Source organism: Lagopus muta, chromosome 1 (assembly GCF_023343835.1).
Source record: "Lagopus muta isolate bLagMut1 chromosome 1, bLagMut1 primary, whole genome shotgun sequence".
In the NCBI taxonomy this organism is placed as follows: Eukaryota; Metazoa; Chordata; class Aves; order Galliformes; family Phasianidae; genus Lagopus; species Lagopus muta.
In genome coordinates, this window is record NC_064433.1 from 63,613,362 (window position 1) to 63,640,414 (window position 27,053).

The 27,053-nt window shown below is 37.8% G+C and overlaps 1 protein-coding gene across 24 annotated transcripts in view; it reads left to right on the forward strand.

Annotated features, from left to right (window-relative positions):
* PLEKHA5 (pleckstrin homology domain containing A5) overlaps positions 1 to 27,053 on the forward strand; it is a 167,584-nt gene that overhangs the window by 59,996 nt on the left and 80,535 nt on the right. Inside the window, exon 1 of one of the 24 annotated variants that reach the window (XM_048934542.1) lies at positions 2,698 to 2,807. The exons of the other annotated variants lie outside the window; for them this stretch is intronic. The gene's annotated coding sequence lies outside the window, so the exon portion shown is untranslated. Of the gene's footprint in view, positions 1 to 2,697; positions 2,808 to 27,053 lie in introns of those variants that run through there. 24 annotated transcript variants of the gene reach the window in all.

The window sequence follows — 27,053 nt, forward strand, 5'->3', positions numbered from 1 at the left end:
ACTCCTCTAAGAAGCTGACAAGCTGTCTGTTGGATTGTTTTGGTTTTTGTTTTTTTTTTCATGAAAAAATAAAAAAAGTCATTTATGGGAGTTTACATCCACATAAATTTATAGTTTCAGAGCAGACCTTTTAAATTAGAATCACAGAATGGCCTGGATTGAAAAGGACCACAATGATCATGTAGTTTCAACCCCCCTGCTGTGTGCAGGGTCGCCAACCAGCAGACCAGGCTGCATAGAACCACATCCAGCCTGCCCTTGAATGCCTCCAGGGATGGGGCATCCACAACCTCCTTGAGCAACCTGTTCCAGTGCTTCACCACCCTCTGTGTGAAAAACTTCCTCCTAATATCTAACCTAAACCTCCCTCGTCTCATTTTAAGACCATTCCCTTTTGTCCTATCACTATCCACTGTTCCCCCTCCTGTTTATATGCTCCCTTCAACTACTGGAAGGCCACAATGAGAAAATTTTCGTAATTTTTGCTCAGTGTAATGGAATTTTGGGAGGCAAAGGGGAATATACCTGGAAGAAGAGTTTTCTTCAATTCCAGTGAATTTTATCAGCTGCTCTTTTTCCTCCTTCATCAGCCAAACGTGGCAGTTACAAATCTCTATCTATTCATTAGTTTGTAGAATTAATCTTTCTTCACTGGCAATCTTTTTTTTTTTTTTTTTTTTTTTTTTTTTAGGAAGAGGAGAAATTAAATCTATGTGGATGAAAACATTTCTCATTAAAGGCAGCTTTTACAATGGTGACATCTCGTTTTGTGTTCTATTGCATTAATCTGAATCTCTGAGAAAGTTCAGAGAGCAGCAACAGAACAAATGATTGAAAGTCAAGAAAAAAGGGAAGATAAGCTTAGATAAAAATGTGAAGTATAATGTAGCACTCCTTTTTCTTTAAAGAGTTAGCTAGCAAGGATATACGGAGATTCTTATCGTGGTGCATATTCTCTAGCAGTAGACTGTAGAATGCATCTGAATTTTGCAGTCTGGACAGCCCTTTGACCAAAGGTTGAGGTTTGTATGTATTGGTGTAAGAAAATGAAGGTATTAGGAGATATAAATCAAATTATTGCAGTTAGAGTAACATGTTTGTGATTGTTTTGGTTATTTTAATAGCGATGTAATGGTATCTCTGGAATGCAAAATTGGATATTTGTGTGTTCATGCAAACCAGGCTTAACGATGGCTTAGCTCCGTTGTGCATCCTGAGATCTGGGTTGATGCTTGGAAGGAATTGTGGAAGTGAAAGTACTTTTATACATTTTGTGCAAATTCATAGTCAAAGGGCACGGGTGAATTTTAAGTTAATTTCTATAATAAATGTTTGGTTTTCATACCAAGAGGGTTCTCAAAGTGTGAGAGTGCAGTGTGTGAGCCTTACACCTCAGAACACCATGTGTGAAGTACAGATTCTTGTGACCACTAAATGCAACTACTCTTTTGCACTGATGTGAAAGCCTCATTTTTACGTTAGTTCTGGATATTAGTGAAGATTAAGAATAATGTCTAGCTTTTCAGCCTGCCATTCTATTAACCTCTGTCTGTTCCACTCAAAGAGCCTGCCCTTGATACCTGCCCTGCAAGAGTAGCCTTTATTCTAAATTTGGCTAAATGTTTCTATGCCCAACTGTGATAGAGACCAGGAAGTGGATTGTGTTGTGCCTATAAGGCAGCTTTTACAATACAGCATTTACAGAGTAGCTTGCTTGGCTTTGCTCTGAGCTTGAATGGTAAACAGGAAAGCATTTGAGGAGGAAAAAATAAAGAGTACCTAGTGCCTGGGGCACAGCTTTCTCTTTGCACAAAAGAGGGAAAGATGTAATGCATTCATTTGAAAGAATGAATATACAATAAACAGAGAGAGAGGCCTGTGAGATAGCGGAAGAAAAAGCAAAGCACAGAAGATCTCTGTACTGCTTGTATCTGAGTTTAAGTGAAATAAAAGATGTTACTCATTGAAGGGAAGGTTTTAAATATCTGTTTTCCTTGGCATGGAATTTTTACTTGTGAATAAGCTTGGCCTTTGATATCAAAATGAACAGTTACATTAGGAAACTAGATAGTTTCTGTATTCATAAAGAGATTTAAAGTGGAGATAACCTGCTTCTAAACATAAACCTCTTGTTAGGCTCTTGTCTAGTCTCTCCCTTCTTGCCTTTTCCACTCCCTGAAAATGCTGCCCAGAAATCATTGGGTAGGATAACCCTCAAATCAACTGGGATATATTTAGGAGATCTGTTGTTTCTGTCTGATTTATGAGTTCTGCTGCTTAGTGTTCAGATCATACGCTATCCAGAAAAGGGTTTCAATTTATTACAGTGGCATCATGTAATTACACTGAAGTACATGATGATAGTATTTAAGCCTTAAGATGTTTTGCAGGGAAATAATGCAAACAATTATCCGTGCATCAGTTCAGATTTGAAAAAGAAAAAGAAGGCGGGTCCAGAATAGGTCAGGATTCATACTACTTGTTGGCTGAGTTTTATGTATTCCAATTAACGATTAGAGGTTGGACTCGAAGTTCTACAATGATTTGGAAGTAGGCCATCTCATGCTGAGCTGAAGCATCAGGCCATTTTAAATGAGATACGGAGCATGCTCATATCAAGTACCCACTCTTTCAGATATTGCAGCGTGTGTCTCTGTTCCCTGTTAGTAGAGCTGTCATTCAATTGAAGTAGAGGAGAGCACAGCATGCCCTTTTGTCGTCCTTCTGTCGGTACGCATATGATTTCTCTGGGAGCTGGAAATTTGAGATGTGAGCCCAGGCTTGCTGTTAGAACGTCAGTGGTGTCGGTGAGTTGATATTAATCTCTTCCTTTCTAATGCCTTTAGGTACCTCAAATAAAGCTCAGCTTCGTACTTGTCTCTATTCTCTGATAATGGCATCTATCTGAAATGTCTCTGCTACTGGCTTCAGTAAAATAATTCTGGCATGTATGTATTAATTTCTTTAGTGAAAAAGAATTGCTTTTTTTTTTTAACAGGAATGCTAGGCTGCTTAGCTCAGATGTTCAACAAATGGGCATGTGTCTTTTCTTCTGACTTCAAATTAGCCAACTGTTCCAAATGTAACAGCAGTTCTTGTTAAAGAACTGTCACATTTTTCATGCTCTTTATGTCCTTAGTAAATTGGTTTAAATCTAGGTTATTTTGTCTATCTGACATTTAGAGGGAGTTTGAATACTCTTGTAAAAGAACTGCATTAATGTAAGACAGTGTTGAAAGACAGTTCTGGTATTTCATTTCAACACAAATTGCTAACCAGCTTAAGTTAGCTATTGTCGTCTGTTAATTTTGCTAATAGATGTGCGTGCATTTCTTCTTTTTAATCAGTTAAGAAATAAAAAATTGCTCAGCTCTGTGTTATGACTGAGATTTTGCACTTTGGTGGGCTATCACAGGAATTTCTCAACTCATTTTTAACCTTGATCATAGCTAATATATATGTTTGATACGGCTCAACGTTTAATTCGTTTTCAGTGAACTGTAAGGTAGAATTTCTTATTTGAAGCAGTGTCAAAGCTTAATTCTTGCAACTGATTTGAAGACTTTGCTCCAAGAGTACCTACAATTTGACTTTTAAATTTCTCAATACAAGGCTTTTAACCTGTAGCAAAAAGCCAGTTGATAATGTATTTTTAAAATGTAAACTTGGCTTTAACAGTGACGGCATTAATAGCCTGACCCTCTACCAGTCAGTCCCTAATTGCATTTCCCCCCCAGTGGATAAAAATGATTTAAGATCAGCCTTTTAATTAAACTTCATGTGTGTTCTGAGGTTTCAGTTCTGACATACTGGAATAATTGCTTAAAACATACCTTATTACTGGATTGAGATTAGAGGTCTTAATTATTTTTTTTTAAATGACATTTTTGGGTTGGGGGAGTTACGCCTTATAGTGATGCGTATATCCTTAAAATATTGCACTGGATAGAAAAGTTGAAGGATAGTGGCCAAAACTGCCCACGCTTGAATTCCCTGAGGTTGCAGAAGAGCTCACTGCTATACGTTTCCCCCACTGTGGTTGGAGCTACCTGGTCTCACCACAGGGTGATCACAGCCCACAGGCTGCATTTTGGCCTTGGGCTCCCAGCTGGGAGGGGGACAAGCATGTTGGTGTGCGTGGCTCTGGAGTTTTGGAGGCCAGTTTGCATGACCCTCTGGTTTCTTAGGGAAACGGTTGAAACAGGTAGGTGAGTCTGGATTTCTGTTGAAGCCTGAGGACAACGCATTTAATTGAGGCCTTGCTCTGGCAGAGGGTTGTCAGAACCCATCAGCAAACCTGCTCATCGGCTGCCGAAACAGGGTGCCAGAGAACAGCTGTCTGACAGATGAGAGGCAGGCACTAAGGGCTACCTGTGTTGTGCAAGATTGTATTCTTGTGCTGACTTACTTTCAAAGCGCATCATTTATTCCCAACGCTGCATTTTTACCCTTGTAACTAGAATACATAATTTCCTAGTGCTGGTGCCTTCAGGTGCTGTTAGCTGTGAGTCTTAAAGATCTGGAAAATGTGAAGAAGTCAGATTTGCCATTAGGAGAGTTGAGTTTCCAGATGGAAAGCTAACCCAGAAAATTTGAGACCTTGGTTTGCTTAAGGAGATTAAGAGATGAGAAAGCTGGAGATCTGTACTAGATTCTGAAGAACAAGCGCCAGAGGTAAGTGCATGCAGAGGAAAGTGTTTTTGACTGTTCAAGCAGTGTTCACTTGTCACCAATTACATGGAGAACAGCTTTGGGTCACTCCTTTGGATCACTGAAGGAGTTTGGGCTTAGTATGTTTCTCCTGAGCTGTCCCTTTGAAATAACAGCTAATATTAAAGGATACTTCAGTGGTACTTCATGGTTTGTGAGGGAATAGTGTTAGTCTCAAGGAAAAGTAGAAACTTGCAAGTGGTAAACATCTCAGGTTATCCTTATAAACTTTATCTTCTCTACTTTAATCCTCAGAATATTGTTTCTCCTTTTGAAGAGAAGGCTGACTCTGGCTAGTTAAAAAACAAAAAAAACAAAAAAAACCCATGGAATTCTTGTATTACAGTTATAGCAGTTAACTGAAATTTTGACAGGTGAGGTATTGTGTACCCTGCATTGCTGCTCTTGTCTATACCCATTTTATTTAGTATGCCAGTTCACTCTTGGTTATAGGTAGCGTGCAGGAAAACAACTGTATTTGTGATCCTAACTGATGGCAATTGTGCAAAAATAGATGAATTTGAAATCTCAGAAGACCTGATGTCTGAATGCTGCCTTTTGCTTTACTGTAATTTTACTGTGTTAGTTTTGTTAATTTCTGTGTGTCTGTGTATATGAGTGTGTAAATATATGGTGAATGTGTATGTATATAAAAACATATGCTGAGAGTGAATCCGTACAAGAGCTGCTGGTTGTATGTATGATTACAATGCAACCAATTCTGAATTGTAAACTGAAATGAGAGTTGTCAGTTTTTGTTGTCATTTTACACGTACCAGTCATCAGTGGGATTTTTATTTCACTGTGGTTTGTTATATTGTAACTTCCAGTAAAGTTCCGCAGTAAAAGTTTAAGTTCTCCTGACTCCACTGTGTAGAAGTGCCCTTCAGATTTTCAGAATCCATAGTTTTTCTGGAAGCATTTTCAAGGTGCCCATTCATGTGACTGGCAGTGCAAGACATGTAAATCACCTTGTTCTGTTTTTTTGTTGGGTGGTGGGTTTTGGTTTTGTTTTTTTTTTTGGATGAGAATTTAAAAAAATGATTTAGTTGTCCAAAAGGTGCTGATTTATTTGGCACTTTTTATTAAGATAGCTGAATAGCCTTATAGCTTTGAGAATGTAGCAGAGACTTCAGCCACCTTGCAGAATTTTAGAGGCATTACCACTGCTGAAATAATATTTAAATAAACTTTGTATGACTTCAGGTCTTTTTAGCATAAATGTTGGCATGCAATTAAGAAAAAAACATTAGCAAAGGATATGGAAGGTAGGGACATGAGGTAAGTGGGGAGAACCTCTTGTTAGTATCACAGTCAGTCTGCCTGCCAGCTATTTTTTGAATGATTAAAATCTGGATAGTGAAGGCTATCAGATTGTCTTCTAAATGAAAGATTTTACTACTGCTGACACTTGTTCATGTGCCAGATGGAGAGCTGGGACAATTTTAGACTGAAGGTTGTGTCTAAAATCCTTGTCAGCATTCTGTGTCAAGTCTTGACCCATTTTAGACGGTATTCTACAGACTGATAATGTGAAGAGGAAAATGACTTTTTTTTTTAGATACTTTTTATTTTTTACTAGAGTGTAGGAAGGAATGGAGCTATGTTTCACAATCATGATCTAAATTTACATTTCAAAATGAGAAAAGAAACTGCGCACCAGTATTCATTTACATTAATTGGCTATAATATCTGCATTGAGCCTGAGATTTTTATAGAAAAATAACAAAGGCATGATTACATCTTTCTATATGTATATAGTTAGAAACCAAATGCTAATCTAAAAAGTTTCAGATCCCCTGCAAGTTGCTTATTCATTTTGGGTTCTTGTTGGTTGTTTTTTTTTTTTCATTTTTTAAATCTTCAGCTGGCTTGTGTCAAGAGAATACAAGAAAGAAGTTGGCTGAATCTTGGCTGAATGAGCTGAGAATTGTCCCTACCTTTTCCAAGCATTGCAATTTAAAGTGGGTGTTAGGTACAGTCCTGTGAATTTTGGCAGCTTTTAGCCGTGTAAATGTTAGATCGCTGCAGTTCTGTAATGAAGGAGTATTTGATGGGAATTTCCATCACTAAAAGTTTAGAAAATTATTACATACAAGAGCTTTATATTACCTGAAAGAGAACCAAGAGTAAAAAAAATCCTTTTTGTAGGTCGGAAGCTCCTCATACATAAGTTAATAACTAACAAAATGGTAGAGAAAAGGAGGGGGAGAAAGGGGGGGAAAAAAAAGAAAAGCATGGTGCTGTTTCTCAAAATAGCATATGAATTTTAATTTTTTCCATGTATTTTCAGAGGAGTGCCATAAAAGTAGTTGAAACATCTTTCACCATATTTATATACATGTATCTATATTTTTAAGAGCATTTGGAATGGTAGTTTATGCTCCAGAGAACATCAACAATTGAAATATTTTTAGTGTTTTCAATGTAAGGCGCGTTTCTTTACTGTGGTAGTGAGAGAATGACTTAGTATTTAAACATCTGAGTGCCTTTAAGAAAACTAGGATTACATTTTGTTCATGAAACTGATCTGAATTTCATGAAAACGTGCCATGTTTCTAAGCCTGTCACAAATTTGTTTTTTCAAAGCACTGGGATCTAGGAGGGATCTAGGAGGGGTGGAGAGCTGATTTTGGCATGTGATTTGGACAAGGGTTGAAGATAAATTATGTTTTGTGTGTATATTCATACCTTAATCCAGAGAGGCTTCCATGTTCTCCTATTTATATGGAAATTATTAATGTAGTTATTATTTCAGTATTTAAATATTATTCACCAAACTCCCTTTGCTCTTGTGCCATTATTTATAATAGTGTGCAGATTTTTTTTTTCCAGGGAATTAACAGGCACTGTAACATAACCATGGTGGTTCAGAATCCCTCATTTGCACGGAAGTTAACATATGGGCACTTTGTTAGAGAATCAGAATCAGAGAAAACCCAGTGTTTTCGCTGTAACTAGTGGAACGACCCTCAAGCTTAACTTTTAATAGAACAGTGTTTGCTTTGTAGTCTTTAGAGGTCTCTTTTCCTGGCCAAATTAAATGTGACCCATGATTAAATTAACAAAGAAACAAAATGGTTGTATTGAACTCCTTAAAATCCTGCCTTGGCTTTCTGACAAACTGAGGTACCTGAAGATGTATTCAGTGTATGATGAAGGATTTTGAGAGGAAAAGAGTGCTTCTAGAACAAAAGAATATGACAAGGTTTTCAGTGTTGTCATTAAAATTGGGTTAGATATTAGGAGGAAGTTTTTCACAGAGGGGGTGGTGACACACTGGAACAGGCTGCCCAAGCAGGTTGTGGATGCCCCATCCCTGAAGGGATTCAGGACCAGGCTGGATGTGGCTCTGGGCAGCCTGGTCTGCTGGTTGGAGACCCTGCACATAGCAGGGGGTTGAAATTGGATGATCATTGTGGTCCTTTTCAACCCAGGCCATTCTATGATTCTGTGATTAAAATAAGACTTAACTGGGAATTTAGAATAGATTATTTCATTTTGTTTTTCAGTTTTTTGAGATATACTGTGAGCCTTTTTTTTTTTTCTTTTTTTTCTCCTGCTGGAGAATCTAGCCTAAATCAGCATGTTTCTCTCACTACTTAAACAGTGGCATTATCTGTTGTAATGCTGTTTTATCCCACACTGCCCAGTGCATTTGTTTTCTGTACAAGCAAAGAAAAGGCATGTATGTTTTAGAAGCTTTCAGGTGAAGACTCTCAAAATAAGTATCTGAGGGCTGCTTTTGGAAGTACCTCAAAGAGCTGTTGTTATCTTTCTGGTGAAGTCTGGCTGCCGCTCAGCAGATGACAGCAATGCCAGTGTTCTAGAGGGATTTGCCCAGAGGGAAAGAAGAGGCGGTGTGAATTGCAGAAAATAGTTGTGAGTGATGGAATTTTGCTGGATCCTTAAATTTATATCCTAAAATGCATCTCATGGAAACATCTGTAAGCTGTTCATTGATCAAAATGAAAAGGAAAGCCAGCTACTGGATGGCTTACCTGAGCCGTTTGGAGTTTTCCATACTAAGCAGTTGAGACTTTTATTGACTTCATTGATTTCGGCCGAGTTGGATTTTTAACTCCTCTAACGATCAGAATACTTCAGTGTTGTTCCATTACAGAATTATTATCCTGCAGCTTCTGTTGCATTTAGTTGCTTTAATGTTGGGCAGTATTCTGTGTCATAGTATTACAAGTTGGAAATGGAAACAAGGATTTACTTAGCCAAGGTCATGTAGAAAGTCTAGTGAAGCAGAAAGCAGAGCTAGAGGGCGTATAACCCTGATGTAATAAGCCTGATGTTGTGATCCCTGAGCTACTCTCTGTGAAATATCTCAGGTACTGAAAGGCACGTCAGTGCAAAGCTGCACCTGGCCCAATGGGACAAAAAGCCATATAGCTCTCGGGAAACTGCAGGCTGCACTGTTTGTGAGACTTTAGCTACTGGCTTTGAGTTACACCATCTGGAAATACCAGATCACTTGCAGCTGGTTCTGATATCTTAACACAACACTCACGGTAAAGTGGTATTATGTTTAAGGTTCTTGCTTTGTCAGTTTGGGATTCTGATCACTAAGGTATCCTTCTCCTTATTTTGTTCTGTAGCGATTCTCTTTTGCAGCATATATTCAGATTGATAACTCGGTCCACTGGGTGCTATCTTTAGTTTCATTAACATTTTTTAGTGTTTAAATCAAGTAAATATTGTTAAGGTTTTTGTTGTTGGCTCTATTTATTTATTCATATTCAACTGAGATATTACGTATATTAATTGGTTAACAGTAAGAGCTATTCAGTTTCTTGGTTTTTCTCTTACAGTGACACAGCTATTGGAGTAGCAGTGTGTGATCTTCTGACAGCTGTGTTGATGTTGAGATATTCTGTCTGCGCTCCCCTTCATCATTTTCAAATAAAAATAAAAATTACTGAAAAGTTCCGCACCTATGTAAAGCTGGGAAAAGTTTAGAGAACATTATTAACTCTTTTATAGAGTAGTAACACAGAAATTAAGAAATAGAGGCTAATAAATGGGGGAGTGACTGCAGTGAGTGTATAGGGGTGTGCATCTCTGTTTATACATGTTAAGTGTAGCCAGTCCTTAACATTATTCACCATCTTGATGTAGCTTTTGTAACATTTAGATTCTCTACTTTCTGGTCTAGAGAGCACTTTGGCTTTTCAAACTAATTTTTTTCATTAGTTTTCAAACTAATATTTTTCATATTTAAAAGGCTGAAGAAAAGTGGAAGAGCCTTTTCCTTGAAAGATATTGGGAAAATAATATTTTTCGTAGGTTTAAAATGCTTCCAGTTAGTATGCTGCAAAGCTTTGATATCTCTGTGTCATTAAGAGAAAAACTTACAGTTTAGGAAATTGAGCCCTTTTTCAGAGAAAAATATTTCAGTCTATCTGCAAATGTAATAGTGAAATTCAGACACCTATCAGATCTTGCAAATCATTAACTTAGTGGTTTCACGCTACTTAATTTTCCTGCCCACTTCAGCTCATCCTCTCATTTTCTCACCTTCTGTTTATGGGAGAGGGGAACAGGATAATGGGTAAATCTAACACTGGATGTTACCCTCCTTTTCTTCTCAGATGGTCTGATAAACACACCTAGTTTCATTTCTGGATGGTGGTTTTCAGCTTGCATGAATTGGTGAGCACTGCTGCTTTTATTTCTAGTTTAAACAATGGCTTTTGCTTTGTAAACTTGCAGCTCCTTTCCAGCTCTATCACTGGTGTGATAAAAGATGCTGACCCTTGTGTAAACCTTGCCTCTGCCTCCAGTCCTACTCCTGGCAACGCTCGCATCAATACTGATGTGATTGCCCCGTTCGGATTTCATTCATTTCACTGACAGAACATACTGTACATAGTTTCTTTTTAGCAGTTCAGTGTTTTGTTTTGCCAAAGGGTTGCCAAAGCAGAGTATCCACAGTGTTGCTTATTATTAACTGCCAACTTACAAGAACTGCTCCGCTAGTAAATAGAACTTGACACTTTTCACCAAGCTTTTTGATAATGCTAAAATATGCCTGCCAGAAGCTTTGGAATGGTAGTATTAATGTTACTGGGGGCTGATGTGTTCCTCTGTTATGTTACTGAATTTTGTGGTGACATTGGCATTACTACACACTGAACAGGTTGCCCAAGGAGGCTGTGGATGCCCCATCCCTGGAGGCATTCAAGGCCAGGCTGGATGTGGCTCTGGGCAGCCTGGTCTGCTGGTTGGAGACCCTGCACAAAGCAGGGGGTTGAAACTGGATGATCATTGTGGTCCTTTTCAACCAGGCCATTCATGATTCTACGATTCCATGATACTACATACTTCACAACAATCATGCTTTTCAGTGATTTTTATCTTCATCATATTGAATTCAGATTTCAAAGGCTCTGTGATCAGAATTCATTTCTCATAGATGTTGTAAAAATTAGAGTAGTTGTCAGACAAGTCTAAACTACCTATTAGATGCCACTGTTTGAAATGATGTAATTTTGCAGTCAAACTGGGCTAAAGAAAGCTGCTACTGGCATAAATGTTTACTGTATATAAAGTATTCCCACAAAATTGGACTAAATTTTGGAGTGCCTTTTTAAAATTTTCATTTGTGGTGTCTGTATGGCAGCTGCTTTCTGTGCGTAGTTGTTTATGAGATTTTTCTGAAGCAGAAGATTGCTTCTAAGGATTGTATCATAAGTGTGGTTCTGCAAAAGGTGGCCTTTTTTCCTTATCGTAACCTGAGGAAATTTGTCAAGTTCGTATCAGTTTAAAATCTGTTCTCATTATCAATTATGGCTATAAATTGTATTTATAAGTTTCTAAAACTTTTTTTTTTTTGTGGCAATTCAAGTTTGAGGTGAGTGTTTACTTAGATTTCTCTGTTTTAATTTTTGTAGACCAAAATCTTTTTTTTTCTTGTAAATACCAGAACTATGAAGTTCAAAGAACCTTTAAGAACGCCTGGTTTTGTTTTGTTTGCCAATGCAGAGAGCAGACAATTCTCACAAGTGAAGTGGAATAAGATTGAGGTCTTAGTGCTGATCTGTGGACCATTCATGTTTTACACATTCTTGAAAATCTATTTTACAGTAAATAAAAGTTCTAGATAATAAGAATTCTAGACTGCTTCTCCCCGCCCCGATAATTGCATTCCAAATTTGAAGCAGGGCTTAGAAAAGGAAGGGAAGAAATGAGCCTGGATGTTACTGATCTGAAGAGTAGATTGTGGCTGGTACAAGCTTCAGCAGAATCCTAAACTTCCCTGAAACGTTGTGATTTAGCTGTGCCTAACGTGACTATACTGCTTGATTATTATTTTTTAATTATTATGTACATCACTGCGTCAGTTGCTTTAACAATTTGCTCTCGTCCTGGTCCTCCAGGAGTGAACCTAAAAATACTTCGCCCTTACCCTAAAAGCATTGGAAAGGAGGATACAATTTCATCTGCATTGGTTTTGGGTTTTTTTTTTTTAATTGCTTAGAGTTGAAAGCTGTGTACTTGTAGGTTACTGTAACCATCTCCCTCTAGATAGACTAGTAACTCTAAATGCTGGTTCTCTTTATTCCCAAACACTTATTTTAAGGTTCTCTGTCACTGTTTGTATGTCAACATAATTGAGAAAACGCATCCCACAGGATTTGGGGATCTTGCCTTCTCTCTCCGGTACGTTTGCTGAACTATTAATGTTCATGCTGCATGGAGATCCTCCTGTGTATCTTCAGCCTATTGGATGTTTAGGGCAGAACTAGACCTGCCACTTGCAAGCCCAGACTGGGCTTTGCTGTTGGAAATACTTGTTCTGTCTGTTCCGCCAACAGTCAAAATTCCTACTTCAAAATTCATTTATTTTGTTGTTCCTGGCATATAGAACTTGAATAAGCCAAGCAGGACAAGGTTTAAATGCTAGAGCAACAACACATCAGTGCTTTCAGTCATAGATATACAGCAGGTTAGTAAAAACAGCAAAAGCAGCAGAAGCCAGCCAGTAGGTCTTAGAGTCATTCTTGCTAGCTGGGCTTGGTTGCAGCTCTGACCAGTGATATTTTTTGCATGCACTGTTTGTTGTTCTACCTCTTCTTTTTAGTTTTGATGAGTGTAAGCTGCTTCAAAGGCCCTCTCCCTAGCTGGTTTTTTGTTATTGTTTTTGTTTCTGTTTTTAATTTAGCATTCTGTTACAAATTATTTTCTGAATTGTGAGTGAAACAGCTATGAATTCTTGTTTTAGGGATGTAAGCATTAAAAAACAACCAAACAAACAATATCAATTCAGCAGCATTTTATTCTGAGAGTGCTGTAATCTAAGCAATATTTTTCTGCTTATTTGACACACATGTAATGACAAAACAAATACTGCACTTTATTAAAGCCCAGCATTTAAATAGAGACTGTGTTGCTATGATCAACCAGACATTTGGAGCCTCTTATTCAGCAGAGCTTAACTGTCATCTAAAAATAATTAATAGTTCTCATGCATGTTGTCTACACTTGATTAGCATCCTCACAATGTAATCTATGTTGTCTGTTACTCAGAAATTATAAAAGTTGTCTTCCTTAAGAATTTCTTCCAGTCAATAGGAGAGACTTCTGTTTTATTTTAAAGGGGCATCATGACAATCTCTCCTTTTTGAAAGAATTTTGTGGTCTGATGAACAGGAACAGCCTGTGGTTTACAGGGAAATGGATACCTCACTGCTCCTCTGGTGAGTTACGCATGCAAGTGCCTGGAACCAGACAGCATGCATTCGAGGTGCTCGGTGAGCTGGCAGATGTTCTTGTGAGACTGGGTTTTATCCGCTATTAAAGGTCTTGGGATTTGGTGGATAAATCTGATGACTGGAAAAAGGCAATCATTATAGTTCTTTTCAAAGGAGATGCATGAAGAGGATGTAGGGAACTAAAGGCTGATCAGCTTCAACTCCGATCCTGGAAATACTACGCAACTTCTCATAGAAGCTATTTCTACTTTTCTGAATAATTGAAAAGGAAACAGAAACAGCTAGCATGGATGTATCAAGGGACAACTCATGCTTGGCCAACCTGCATTTTCAGATGACTCTTCAAGTGAAGGAAACCAGTGTATTTCATTCACCTTTGGGTGTAGGCTCATATGATGCTATACTTACAGCCAAATGAGGGATTATGGATTAGACAAATGGACATAATTAGTTGAAAAACTAATTATATCTCTGGGCTTACGGAGTAGCACTGGAGTTTTAAACAGGTGACTGTTACAGGAATTGTTCCTTGGGGTTGATATTGGGACTTAAATTGTGCCTCCTCAGTGAGTTCCTGGATAACACCAGCCTTAGGAGGAGTGTGTAGTGTGCCAGAGGGCAATGTGGCCACAGAGAGACCTCCGCAACTGGAGGGAATGAGCAATTGGGAACGTACTGGAGTTCAGCCTAGGCAAATGTGCTGAAGAAGGGCAGCATACCAGAAAATGGCCTGGCGTCCTCATGGTGAGTAGAGGCTGTGAGTCAGTATTACGCTGTTGTGATGAAGGATAATCACATGTTGATAATAATCACCATTCTGGCTAAAGCAGCTCAAGTCATCATTTTTGAGGATGTCTCTGAAAAAGTGTCCGGTTTTGGTTCCATCATGAGTGCAGCAGAAGCAAAGCTGGTTTTGGGGCCAGAACATGATGTGCTAGAAGAAGCAAGCTATATGTTTATTTAGCCTGAAGAAGAGAAGGCAGGGACATAATTCCAGTCCTTCTCCACCTAGAGGAGCAGAAGCAAAGAACGGATGAGTGGCAGTGATCATGAATTGCAATGATGTACATTCTAAACAGTTAAACACAGTTGTTAAGCACAGAGAGGCTATGGAGTCATCAGTCATACTTTTGAAACTCGGCTGGACACGGGTTTCTGCAGCCTGGTTTGATTTGAATTTAGTTCTAAGTATGAAATTGAAGTTGGGATTTTGCAGGACGAGGGGAAATGGTTTTTAATTGAGGGAGGGGAGATTTAGGTTGGACGTCAGGGGAAGTTCTTTACCCAGAGAGTGGTGAGGTGCTGGAACAGGCTGCCCAGAGAGGCTGTGGATGCCCCATCCTTGGAGGTGTTCGAGGCCAGGTTGGATGGGGCCCTGGGCAGCCTGGTCTGGTATTAAATGGGGAGGTTGGTGGCCCTGCATGTGGCAGGGGGTTGGAGATTCATGATCCTTGAGGTCCCTTCCAACCCTGGCCGTTCTGTGATTCTGTGATTGTCCAAGTTGGGTTTTTTTGAGTTGTTTGTTTGTTTGTTTTTCTTTTGTTTTTAAAATCTTATTCATATGAAATATATTTTTCACTTAAGGATTTTATATAATATAGTCCTTGTCTTATGGACAGTCTCAGGATAGCTCATTACATTCATCCGAAGTACATTCCCTAAATCCTGTGGAAAATACAGGTAAAGTTGCCATGATGTCATTTGTATGTATGTGTCCAAGCAGCTTTACTTTTCTTCTTCTCTTTGAACCTGTTTTTGTTATTTTGTCTTTGTATTGGTCTGACAGGAGAATAAAATATTTTTTCTCTTTACTTGAATATGTCAAAACGGTTTACTGCAACTGTTCAGAACTGCAGAAGACTGGAAAATAGTAGAAAGCTGTTATAATTCAATACTAAGTTTTTGTCAAATTGAAAACCAGCACTTGGTGGTAAGGTACCATTTATCAGTAGGACTAACCTAGTAGTTCTCTCTTCCAGCTGCTATGGACCTGCTTGTCTTCATCTCCAAACATCATGTGCTATTACTTAATCAAATCTTGCTCTGAAATCAAGGCTGGGGGCTATTAATGAAACTTAGATTCTTCTGGAAATAGCACAGTTCTTACAAAGAAAAGCATTAATGTCTTGAAACTGACAAGGGATTAATTGTTTCTATGAAGTTTATCATATTCTAGCAAAAAGGAGGAAGAGTTGCCAAGTTAATTTCAAGCAGAGGATCAGGTTTTTTTAAAGGAAACAAACAGGTGAAAGAGGGAAATATAATCTGCAGTACTGACCATTTAACATGTGACTGATGGTCAGTAGATTTCTGGAATTCAGTTTTGTCTTCAAATCTCATATTCTGCACGTTTCTGGAAATACTTAGGGTTTTGAACTAGTGAATTTTGTGTGATGGGAAATTTTTTCAGAATAGATCACTTACTTTAAAGGTAAGCACTTGCAGATTTTGAAGCTAATCTTTCTGTCATAGAAAAGTTATACAATATCATTATTGAGAACAACTGAGTTGTAAAAGTTTTTATTTACAACTTATATGTCTTGGACAAGTTGTATCTATTTGCTCTGGCTTCAAGCATTATTTAATTTTCCCAGTGTTTATTTGTTCAGCTTTGAATGCTCTTTATGTAGGGTAGTCTTGGCTTACCTTATGATGCTAGGTCAGATGAGGCATATCCCTGTAATCTTCTCTCTAGAGTGTATACTCATACTGTGTATGAGTTTTTTGGTTGGTTGTTTTTTTTTGTTTTTTTTTTTTTCTTGTTCCAGTTTAAAGTAACAGATATAATTAATTATCACAGATGCATTCCTTTATCATACTTCGATTCTTTTGTCTTTCAGCCTTTTTTATGTGGATCCATTAGAAAAGGGGAAAAAGAAAAGTTAGTGGAAGTGCAGACTTTCACATGTTATATCACAGAAGTAAACACAAGTCACAAGAATACAGAGATGTTGGGTTAGAAACAGCTACAAACACACTGGATGCTGTTCTTAGTAATTGTCTCCTGTTGTCTGTTTTGCAGTATACTTTGTCAGTTCAGGATATCACCACCTTACGTTTCTGCTCCTGAATTTCTTTCACTCTAATTGCCCCTTGGTTTTGGTTATTCATTTTTCCTTGCACATCCACTTCTCATATTTGATCAGATATCACTCAGTATGTCTGATGATGCTCCTGGCTTTGTCACCAGCAGAGTTCATGTGCCTTTTTGAAGTTACTAATGAAAATGCTAATTTTAAGTTAGTTCCCTGAGCATGACTGCGTTCAGGCAGTAATCTTCTGTGCATCAGTTGGTTCCTGGTTTTGCACATGGCTTCCACTCTTCACCAACTTCATCCCTGCCTCGGTGGCAGTCTACTTACATGCATTATTTCCTTTAGTTTATCTGCCTTCCTGCTCCCATGGTTGGCAGTGTTCACAGTGAAAAAATAGGGTAGAACATCAGTCAGTTTTTTGATTCCATCTTGGCTAACTCTTCTTTGAACCCCTAATTGCGTACCAGTTCCATTTATTTTTTTATTTTTTATTCTTTTCTTCTGTACAAGGAGGGGTTTTATTGTCTGATTCAAGTTAAAACTTCTCCATTTTAGAGGCCTGCATTTTCTTTTCAGTCTGTTTTTCCATGCTTTCCTTAGAACTCCTCATCTTACTCATATCGCGTTGTTTTGTTTTGTTTTGAATTGATTATTTGTCTTGATGAATTTGGAATCTTTTGTAATACAGGGTTCACATCTTCATAGGTCACAGATAATTATACTTATTACAATGTCAAGTAATTTCAGGCCTCTTTTGTACTTTTTTGTTTGCCTGTGCTGCCCTCAGTCTGGCTGGCTAAAGGCAGTACTTAGCTGCACAACACCCCTGCTGATTCCTAGCCAAGCATAAATTAGATATTGCTACTTCAGGGCTGCTTAAAATCTAAGGGCAGCCATATTTAAAAATGTGACATTAATTTGAAGCTATTCAGGAAGATAGTCTTTGTTAATTTTTATTTTTGTATGAGGGATTTCTGTCCGTATCCTTGTCTACCTTTGTGTCAGTTGGTCTTTTCCTTTACATGATGTTCCTCACAGCGTATATGGCATCACAGTCTCAATAGTTTGGAAACATCCATTCTGGTATCAAAGTTCCTGACCCTAGCACACAGAATTACTTTCTGTTGATCTTTCAGCTGGTTTCATAGCCTTCGTTTTCCAGTGGAATTAGGCAAGTGCTTTCTGAGGATCATGGGACTCCCTTGTGCTCCCAGGTGCTCCATTTGACTGCGGCGAAGCCTGCAGTGCAAGTGGAGAAGATGGAGGAGCAGGAGCTGGGGCAGGAGGAGGTCAGGAGAGTGGGACAAGTGGCCTTGCTGAGGGCTGCAAAGCAGAGTTGGGGTGTTCTTAGCTATCTTAGCTGGAGCCCTGCAGAGGGTTGTGCCACGTTGTGGTGCCTTGTGCTAGTCTTCCCTCCAGATCATTCCTCTGGTTTATGAATATGACTGCAACAAATCAAGGCTTTGCGAGTTGAAGGTAAATTAGAAGAATGTGTTTATATAATGCTGCCAACATCTGTTCTTTTTCACTTCCTCTCTCTGTAACATTTTGTATAACTCGTGACACGCTCTTAAAAATCTTTACTGTTAGCTCCTGTTGAAATTTAATCCTCTTGTTAAATATGTTTTGTCTTCCATCATTTCGAAGCAGAGATTTTATTGGCAAAAGGGAGTTGATAACTTGGAGCTGCAGCAACACATCAGAAGTATGTGACATCACCGCAGTATCAGCTTTCTCTGGAGGCTAGCAGTCCTGACAGCTGAGTTGCTTTTTCTCTAGGTCGGGGTTGTGCAGTGCTCATTGGGGAGCAGCTTTAGAGAGGAAAGGGCTGTACCTCACGTCTTGGTGTGTATTTTGTTGTTTGTGTGTCAGGCTTTTGGTAAGGAATGAATTTCCCCAGAGACTGGTGAGTAATTCTTATTTTTCAACATACGTTTTAACTGTTTTTTAGACATAAAGCATTTCCTTCTTATTTGGAAAAAAAAAAAAGTTCAAATCCAGCATTTAATAATTCACATCATAGTCAAAGTGGTAAACAGCATTTTTAGCATTCAAAGTTAAGATTTTAAATGCAAGCCTAATATTAAGTAGTAATTGACTGCTCGTTGATTTATTACTTTCTGTGTGTAACTTCTGAGATTTGTATTCAACTCTGCTCATCTATTGGATCGTGTTTAAGAGATTGAATGTAGCAGGAATTTAAGCTTTCTTAATCAGCAAGCAACACTAAGTGGAAGTACAATCAAAACAGGCGCTTTTAAGTTACCTTATTTTAGCCTATAGCTTATAAGGCAATGATAGTAGTTGACCATCTTACAGATGTTATTTTGGGGATTGTGTGTGTGGAGGACAACAAGTGGAAAAACAGATGCGCTTCCAGTGAATGTATGTGTCTGTATGCATATCGTCTGCCAGGGTGAATGTTTATTTCTGTATGAATATCATATACTGAGCTGCAAAACCTGTCAGCCTATAAATTCAGGGGGAAAAAAAAAACCAAACCACCAAAAGAAAAAGCCCTCAGAACTGTGTCCATTTGCAGCTTAAGTTTTAAATAACTGAAATACACTCTGTTTCCCACTTCTTGGTAAATGTTTTAGCACTGCCCAAGAAATATAAAATCTTTTCTTCTCCCTGGCTCTTAAAAGTCTCATTATAAAAGTGCAGCAGTGTTTAATTTAGAATTCTTGGCAGATTGCAATTTTTGAAAGGGTTTCTCCTTTAACGTGTTAAAGCTAGAAAATGACAGCACCTCTATCTACACAAAATGAGAGCTAGGGTTTTGCTGTGTCACTTTGGTTTCAGTGGATGAATAAATGCAAAAAAATGTTTTATTCATTTGTTTGGAGATTTTGGGAGTAGTGGAACTCATCTTGGTAAAAGTTAGGTATTGATTTCTAGCAGAAAATCATTTCCAGATTGGATTTAGATCATCTGAATCAGAGCCTTAGGTAGCTCCACGGATGTATATGTTAGCTATCAGAAGCATGTGCTCAGGATAATTTCTTTAATGCATCAACTGACATAATTTATGTGATATTATAGGGTGATAGTATAATATTTCAGATGCAGAATTAATATATTTGTGATTTATGTTAATGATAATCAGCCAAATCACATAGAAGTTTCCTTGTAGCTTTTTGTGTAGATGGTTTCCAAGGCAGAACTTAAAGCAATGAGTAGTGGAAAATAGTTTCTGAAGTATATTGACACAAATATACCTTTGTTACAATCTTCAAAATAATTTCAGTGTTTATTTTAATGATGTGTTTATGGTACCTACTTAGGTTTTTTAAAGCTGAGCGAATTTTTATTACCAACTTTATAGCTGTTTGTTTAGTGTAATTTGGGGTTAGTTGAAATAGGTCTTTATAGACAGTTATGTTGAAGCTTCTGACTTTAAAAGACTTTAAGTATGCTGTGCTTTTTGATACTTGTAAACTCTATTGAATGTTCTATAATATAAAGGAAAAGGGTACAGATGTTGTACCTAAAAATTAGTTTGTAGATTTCTAGATTAGCAGTCATGTGAGTGAATGACATGCATGACTATTTTCCCATTCTATTGGCTAGAATTTCAGATTGAATATAAACTTCTAATTTTCCACTTTTCTTTACCAAAGGTATGCAGCTGTACTCTTAAATGATTAAGGATAACTTGAATTCTTTCCAGGGGGAAGGAAAAAGGGAGTGGAAGAAAGAGGCATTTCTTAAATATAGGTCTAAAGATGCTTATTATATCAGTTAGAGTTATCACAGTATACTTTATATAAAACTCCATGGTTTTGTTGGTTAACTGAACAGTGCCACAGTTAGACTGAGTTGCTGTGGTGATCTCTGGAATCTTCCAGTTACTTCTTCCTACCTATACGAGTAACAATTTTGCTCACAACTTTTTCATTTTGTTGAGGAATTCGTTTTGTTGTTATTTGTTAAAGGAGAGAATAAAGTTTAAATATGAGCAAGTTTATCTTGCTAAAATGTGTGGCTACCTAAAGTTAAAAGGAATGTATTTGTGTGTTTTATGGCACGCATCACTTACTCTAGTGATGGAAAGACGCTTTTGGCTTTGCTTGTGAATTGAGCTGTTTCTATCTGTCTTTGTAGGCTTCTGCTGTTGGTTTGCTTTTTAGTTTTGGTGTTTTGTGGGTGTGTGGTTTTGTTTCTTTGTGTGTGTGGAGGTAATTAAATATGTTTCTTCCACCATTGAAACAGCTATTTTGTCTAAATGTTAGGATCTCTAAAAGAGCATAAACTGTGAACGTTGTGTAATCTGTTTTTTCCTTACCTGGATTAAGAAACAAATTTCATTCAGGAAAAAAGTGAAAGCTATCATACTGCCAAAAATTTACAAGAACTCTTGAGTTTAATGCTCGTGAGCAGTAAAATAGTTAGAGCAGTGATCAGTGAACATGTTCATTACCTCAAAATACCTTCTGCCTAATGAGAAGAAGTATGAACATTTATGGCAAACATTACTACTTGTTTGCACTTGTTCTTGGCAAAGCTGATAATTTTATATCATAGTCTTAATGTCTTTCTTGATTTTCCTCATATGTTGATCTTCAGGCATTCTTTTTCTGTACTGTAATGTTCTTCTTTTTTTTTCCCAAGTACTGAGAACACTCATTTTATGATGACTATATGTGCTTATGCAAAATACATATTAAGGCATCTGACATCTAACTGAGCATTAAATAATTAAAAACTTAGTTATGTGACAGTACCAATCATTGACATGGTTGGAAGTGTCCAACTGAAGGAGCAAATAAGTTTTATCTAAAGTAGATCTGCCAATGTACATTTTGGCTTGTGCATTTCCTGCTCTTTTAAAGTGCATAAAGTAAATTGGATTTTCTAATTGGGATATTTTTACTTCAGTTGTCCCCACTGTCATGGCTAATATTCTGCTTTTAGTAGAAAGCTTGGCGGTGGCCTAGGAAATACAAGGTTTAAACTCATTTTCAAAGTTTGATAGTGTCGACTCCATTAACCTTTTGTAAAGTAGCATGTTTGTATTATAAGATAATAAAAATAAAGCCATATTGAATGGTCTGAAAGTTGCTTTCTTAAGATTTTTGTTTCTGTTATTTTGGAGTTGCTAATGTTTTACGAGTCCTGCTGCCATCCTGGTGCCTACAAAGCTCTGTTTATAAGAAAGTTGGGAACACAACTGTCTTAAATACTCAGCTGTATAAGCTGCCCATATGGTTTTGAAGAAATAAAATGAAAGCACTCCATTTCACGTGCTACAGTTCTAGCACAAAATTACACTTCAATGCGTAGTACTGAAAGGGAGGAATTTTTCGTTTCCATTGCTTATGCAGGGCTATTTGGGTAGTAGGCCACAGGGCGCATGTAGCCCTCAGGGCCTACTGAGGGGAAAGGAATATGAAGAGAGATGACCACAACAAGCTTTTTTGCTGACTCTTGGTAGCCTGACATCATTTTCAAACTCCTTTCACTGGGTTGGCAGGGAACATAAGCAAATTGGGTGCTATCACACACTGCAGACAGCAGATATCTGGAAACTTTCCAGCTGTAGTCAATAGTACAGCCAAGCTCTCCACATTCATCCTCTCTTGGAAGAGTTAGTCAAGTCCTATTTTGTTTTCATTATGATGGCTTACTCTTACGCCCATTTTTTCACACAAAACAAGAAATGCTGTTAAATCCCCCACTCTTCACCTCTTCCACTGTTAACGATCTTCACCTTTGCTTTGATTCAAATGAAATAGAAGAGAATTAATAGTACTCATAAATAGTAGATGCTGTCTTTTAATACTGGTGTCATTTTGTGATCTCTCATTTCTTACTGAACAGTCAGTTCTAAACATTATACAGAAGGATTGTTGAAGGCCATGCCTTCATAGGATTTTTTTAATTATTATTTTTCTGTCCACCATTAAGTTGTAACTGTAATGCACATACAGCTCCAGACAGAAGCCTTTTTTAGTCATTCATCAGGTTGAGCAGAACAGACACACAATAAAATGACGAGGAGTTAGAGCTGTTCTGCACTACCTTTCTGAGATCTGCTCTGTGCCTGAGTCTTTGTTGGACTCAGCAGGAATCTGAATTGGAAACAAACAAACAAGTGAGCAATGCTCTTTTCTGCATCTAAGAGGTCTTTTCAGTTCAACGTTTAGGCTTTCTTCTTTAAGTGATAGTGTTGTGTGACTGTAAACTCAAAGGCTATAAATACATTTTAAGCAGAAACAGAAATCATTTGATATCAAGGACAGAAGGCAATGCCCTACAGAGCTGTATTTCCATAAAGAATGCTAAGACTTTTTATACTAGATGAAAAGCATTCTGAAACAATTTTATGTCAGAAGGCACATAACATGTAGAAATGTGTTGAGTAGCTGGAGAACTGTAAAAACTCCACATAGCATAAATTATAGATCTGAAATATCTCTGAAGTTGCTGATTCTGGAAACATTGTATAAGGTGAGAGATACTGTAAAAACATTATTCTTTACAAATACTCTGTTTTACAGTCTTGAAGTGTAGCCTAAAATCTGCTTTTTCTGACGTGTAATCTGGAAAGAAAAAATTGTGGCAAAGAGTTTTCACTTCTGGTTTTCTCATGAAAAATCACTGCCTCGCAAATCTCTTCCTTATGTTCATGTTTTCTAGTGGTAAAAGGAGAAATGAGTAATACTCCATATGGTAAATTGCAGTTAATTTATTTTCTTGAGTATGGTATACATAGTCTTTTAAAATTCATTCTAAAGCCAGCTTCAGCATAGAAAAAACTAGAACAAGTTCTGAAGTTAATAGAAGAAAAGTGTTCTCATCAGTATGGAGGATGATAATGGACCTTGTCATTTTAAAATTCCCTTATTTTGCCACTGAGTGTAATCTATGCCAGCCATTGTCCATTTGTCCCCGACATCAGTCGTGCCACGTTGAAATGAACTGATTTGCCTTGTTAGGTAGAGTTTCTTCTTGAAAGGAGAGTCTTTGCTAGAATGTTTTTCATTGTGATTGTTACAAGGTCAGAACTGCAACAGATGAATTGCTCTAATGTTAAAACATCACTGTTGCCAGCTTGATGCTTAGTATGTAGCTAAGCTAATGCATGTGTCAGCTGTTGTCAGAAGCACAATTCCATCTTCCTTGCTGCACCCCATGCTGGGTGCCCACTGGAAACTTAGCACAGTGAAAAATGATTCATTTTCAGTGGTGTGACTTTTTGAGCACTGATGATAGCAGAAGAGCTGCAGGTGTAGCTTTTAGTCCAGCTTTTGTTAGCCCAAACAGATGGAAGTCAAAAGGCACTGTAGAATAGTCCATGGAATGGACTATATGGTGGGTGTGGTAGAACAATCCCACTAAAATTGGCAATGTGCTCCACGTTCTTCAAGCTGGCATGGAGTCTGATTTAGTAGTGTTACAAGGGAAAGTTGTCTTATTTTGTGACCTGACTCTGGAAGTTTGAGCCTTCTGCTTAATCAGTGCCTTGACATTGCAATCAGAGTTTATGGTTTGTCCAGGCTTCAGGAAATCCAGAGGGATTGCCCTTTTCCTGTAATAAAAGCAGTCCTTTTGCCTGACAGACACTTTACCTGCTGACGGCCACATCTTGAACTTTTTATTCAATGAGGAATGCACATCACCACTCCATGAAGTTTTGACCCTGGCTTGTACTGATGACACCACATCCTGTCACCAGGATTGATCGTTTTCAGTGCACTGAAGCTGATATTCCTCTCTACAGTTTCCTGGTTGTATTCTGCCTATTCATGCAGTTGAGCTAATGGAGACGTTCTTCATTTTGTGCTGTAACAATTGTGCATAACCATCTAGAACGTGGCTTGCCTTAAGCGTTCCTGCCACCACTACCGAAACACAACATCCACTGCCACACTGCGCTCACATGTGCAGTTTGGTCTCCAGAAACATTCAGCAAGCATCGGTGAATGTCAGTGGGCGCCATTTTCTGCACGGAGGAAATTCAGTGACACACCTTTGCTTCACATACATTTCCATGTCAATGTTATTTTGTCACAGTGCCTCTCTGCTGACATTTGTGACACAACAGCAAAATGTAATGGAATATTGGTGGGAAGGTTCATCCTCTACCACAGTTCAACTACATCCCCTTCTGCTGTTCTGAGCCAACGTAACAAAACAGGAAGCATTACTTTTGCAGCAGTCCTCATTAATTTCCATGGTCTGTGACAGCTGTGTGCACTTCACATCAGAAAGTTTTAGCTCTTGGGATTATGACTTGAGAAGTCATCACTGATGCTATTCAGCGTTTTACTACTCAGTATGTGGGAGTGCAGCCTACCAGAGCTGGCTGAAGATGACTTGTGTATAGACTTTGAACAGCATGCCACAATTCCAGAAGCTTAGAGTCCCTCAACAGTTTAAATTAAACCATCTGTGAAAAAAAATGACTTCCAGCTTCTAGTTCCTGACGAAGTATGAACTTACTGTAAGAAAGTGATGGCAAAGTCATCAGTGGCGTCATATCTGTTCAAAAGGTAACATTTATCCTACAGTTTTTTTCTATTGCTGCAGTTAACCAACAATTAGAATAGAGATATCTCAGTATGTCATTCTTTGAAGGACTGTGTTTCTGGGTCACTAGTAGTTATTAATAAAAAAGTGTTATTTCAGTTGTGTGGTGAAATAAAAACATAATTGTGAAGGTTGGAAATTAAGACACCGAATCGTAATATCTTTTTACTATGTGTGTTTTCTGCATGGCAATCAAAGCAAATGAGATGTTGTAATTCCGTTGCATTTATGAAGGAAATGAATAGTGCAGAACAGTCTGTGTCAGTACTGAAACTGAAGATATGAAAATACAAGGGGAGACAGCCAAGAAAAACTTTCCTTAAGTGGAATTTTCTAAGTTTTTAGAGCCAGTAGTTTGATTATATAAGGCATACAGGTATCAAAGTGATTAACAGCCTGTGTTTAAGTACTGGGAAGTGGATGCAGACTCTTTTCGTAGTACGTGACCAGATGTGTTGAAACACATAAGAAATTCTAAGCAGTAAATCATTTGTTCCATGTAATGAAGCCATTTCCTGAAAGAACATAATAATTCATTTCCTTTTTGTCCTTACTGAGCATTTTTCCTTTTTTTTTTAATGCTATTTTTTTTCATCTACAGCAGTATGTATATAGTCACCCTTTTTCTATCCCATTTCCTTATCTAGCAATAAATAATAGTGCTGCTGAAGTTGTCACAAATTGTTGCTGCTTCAGAAATTGTGTAAGTGATGATGTTTATTTATCTTACAAGAATCTCAGCAGCAAGGTGGGGAAAAGCATCTAAAACACTACATAAAGACAACAGTACTTAATCTTGTGTTCAGGTTGGCTTGCTTTTTCTTTTTTTCTTTGTAGTAATCTGGTTCTAAAATAACTGGATTGTACCATAGCAATTTTTAATGTGAAAAATCTTATTTGAGAGTATCTTTGTTTTTTCTTTCTTAGTGTCTTTTTTTTAAAAACCAGTTGTGCATTTCTGAGATTGAGTATGGGAAGATGCATGAATGACATTAAAAACTGCAGACTTCTTAAATACTGCAGGAAGAACTTTTCTCTTCCTGTATTCTGGACTAGTATGAAAATATTCACTTATCTGGATTTCTTCTTGTGCTGATACATAGAGTAACTCATCAAGAAAAAGCAAACTAGAACTAGTTTTGGTGGAAGACTTGGTGCATTTTGAAAATGAAGCTAACTAATTTCCTCCTACTTGTCTTTGTACAATTTCTGTTAGACCACCATCTCTACACACTCCCACTTTTCCATTTCTTCCTGGTTGTTGAGGTAGGTGCTGATCTCCAGCTCCCAGCCATAATTTGGCTTTGCCCGTTTCCGTGGAATGTTTCTCAAGTCATTTTTCTTGTTACTTAAATCTATGGACTTTATTGCTTTTTGATCACAGGCAAGGAATTCATGCTGTAAAATAGTATCATTAAACAGCATGGAGACAGATTCAGTGCTGCAAAGGATTCTTTTCACTAATTGCAAATGGGTTGAGCAAAGAGGCTAGATGATCTACAGAGGTCCCTCCCAACCTGAACCATTCTGTTATTCTGTATTCTTAACTCCAACAATTAGACCTATCTGTCTGATCATCAAAGTTAAATGTGTTATAGAAGCACAGACACTGTCCCCCATAGGACATTCTGCCCCTGATAATGAGCTGTGCTGATCTGTAGGAGGAATTAAAACTTTTAGGAACCCTTCAGTATTATTGTGGTTAATATTATAATGGCTTTTTTTTCTGTGAAGTAATATTTGCTAAACTGCTGAGGCTTGCCTAATTTTTAGAAGTATTTTAAAGTAGTAAGATGAAGAATAATAGGGAATGATAGACTTGAAAGCAGAGAAATAGAGGAATTGTGACCTCTCAGCAGCTTGGTCCATTCTTTACAGATCACCTCTGATTTAAATGATGGTTTTCCACAAGCGTGATCAGTGTTGTTTGTATCTTGGAAACAGAAAACGCTGCACCTTTTTTAGGATCTTTCATCTGAAAGATGAGCAGGCAGACTTATGAACATTACATGTGACAGTTTCAAGAAGGCAGTGTAGTCTTTTGAAGTAT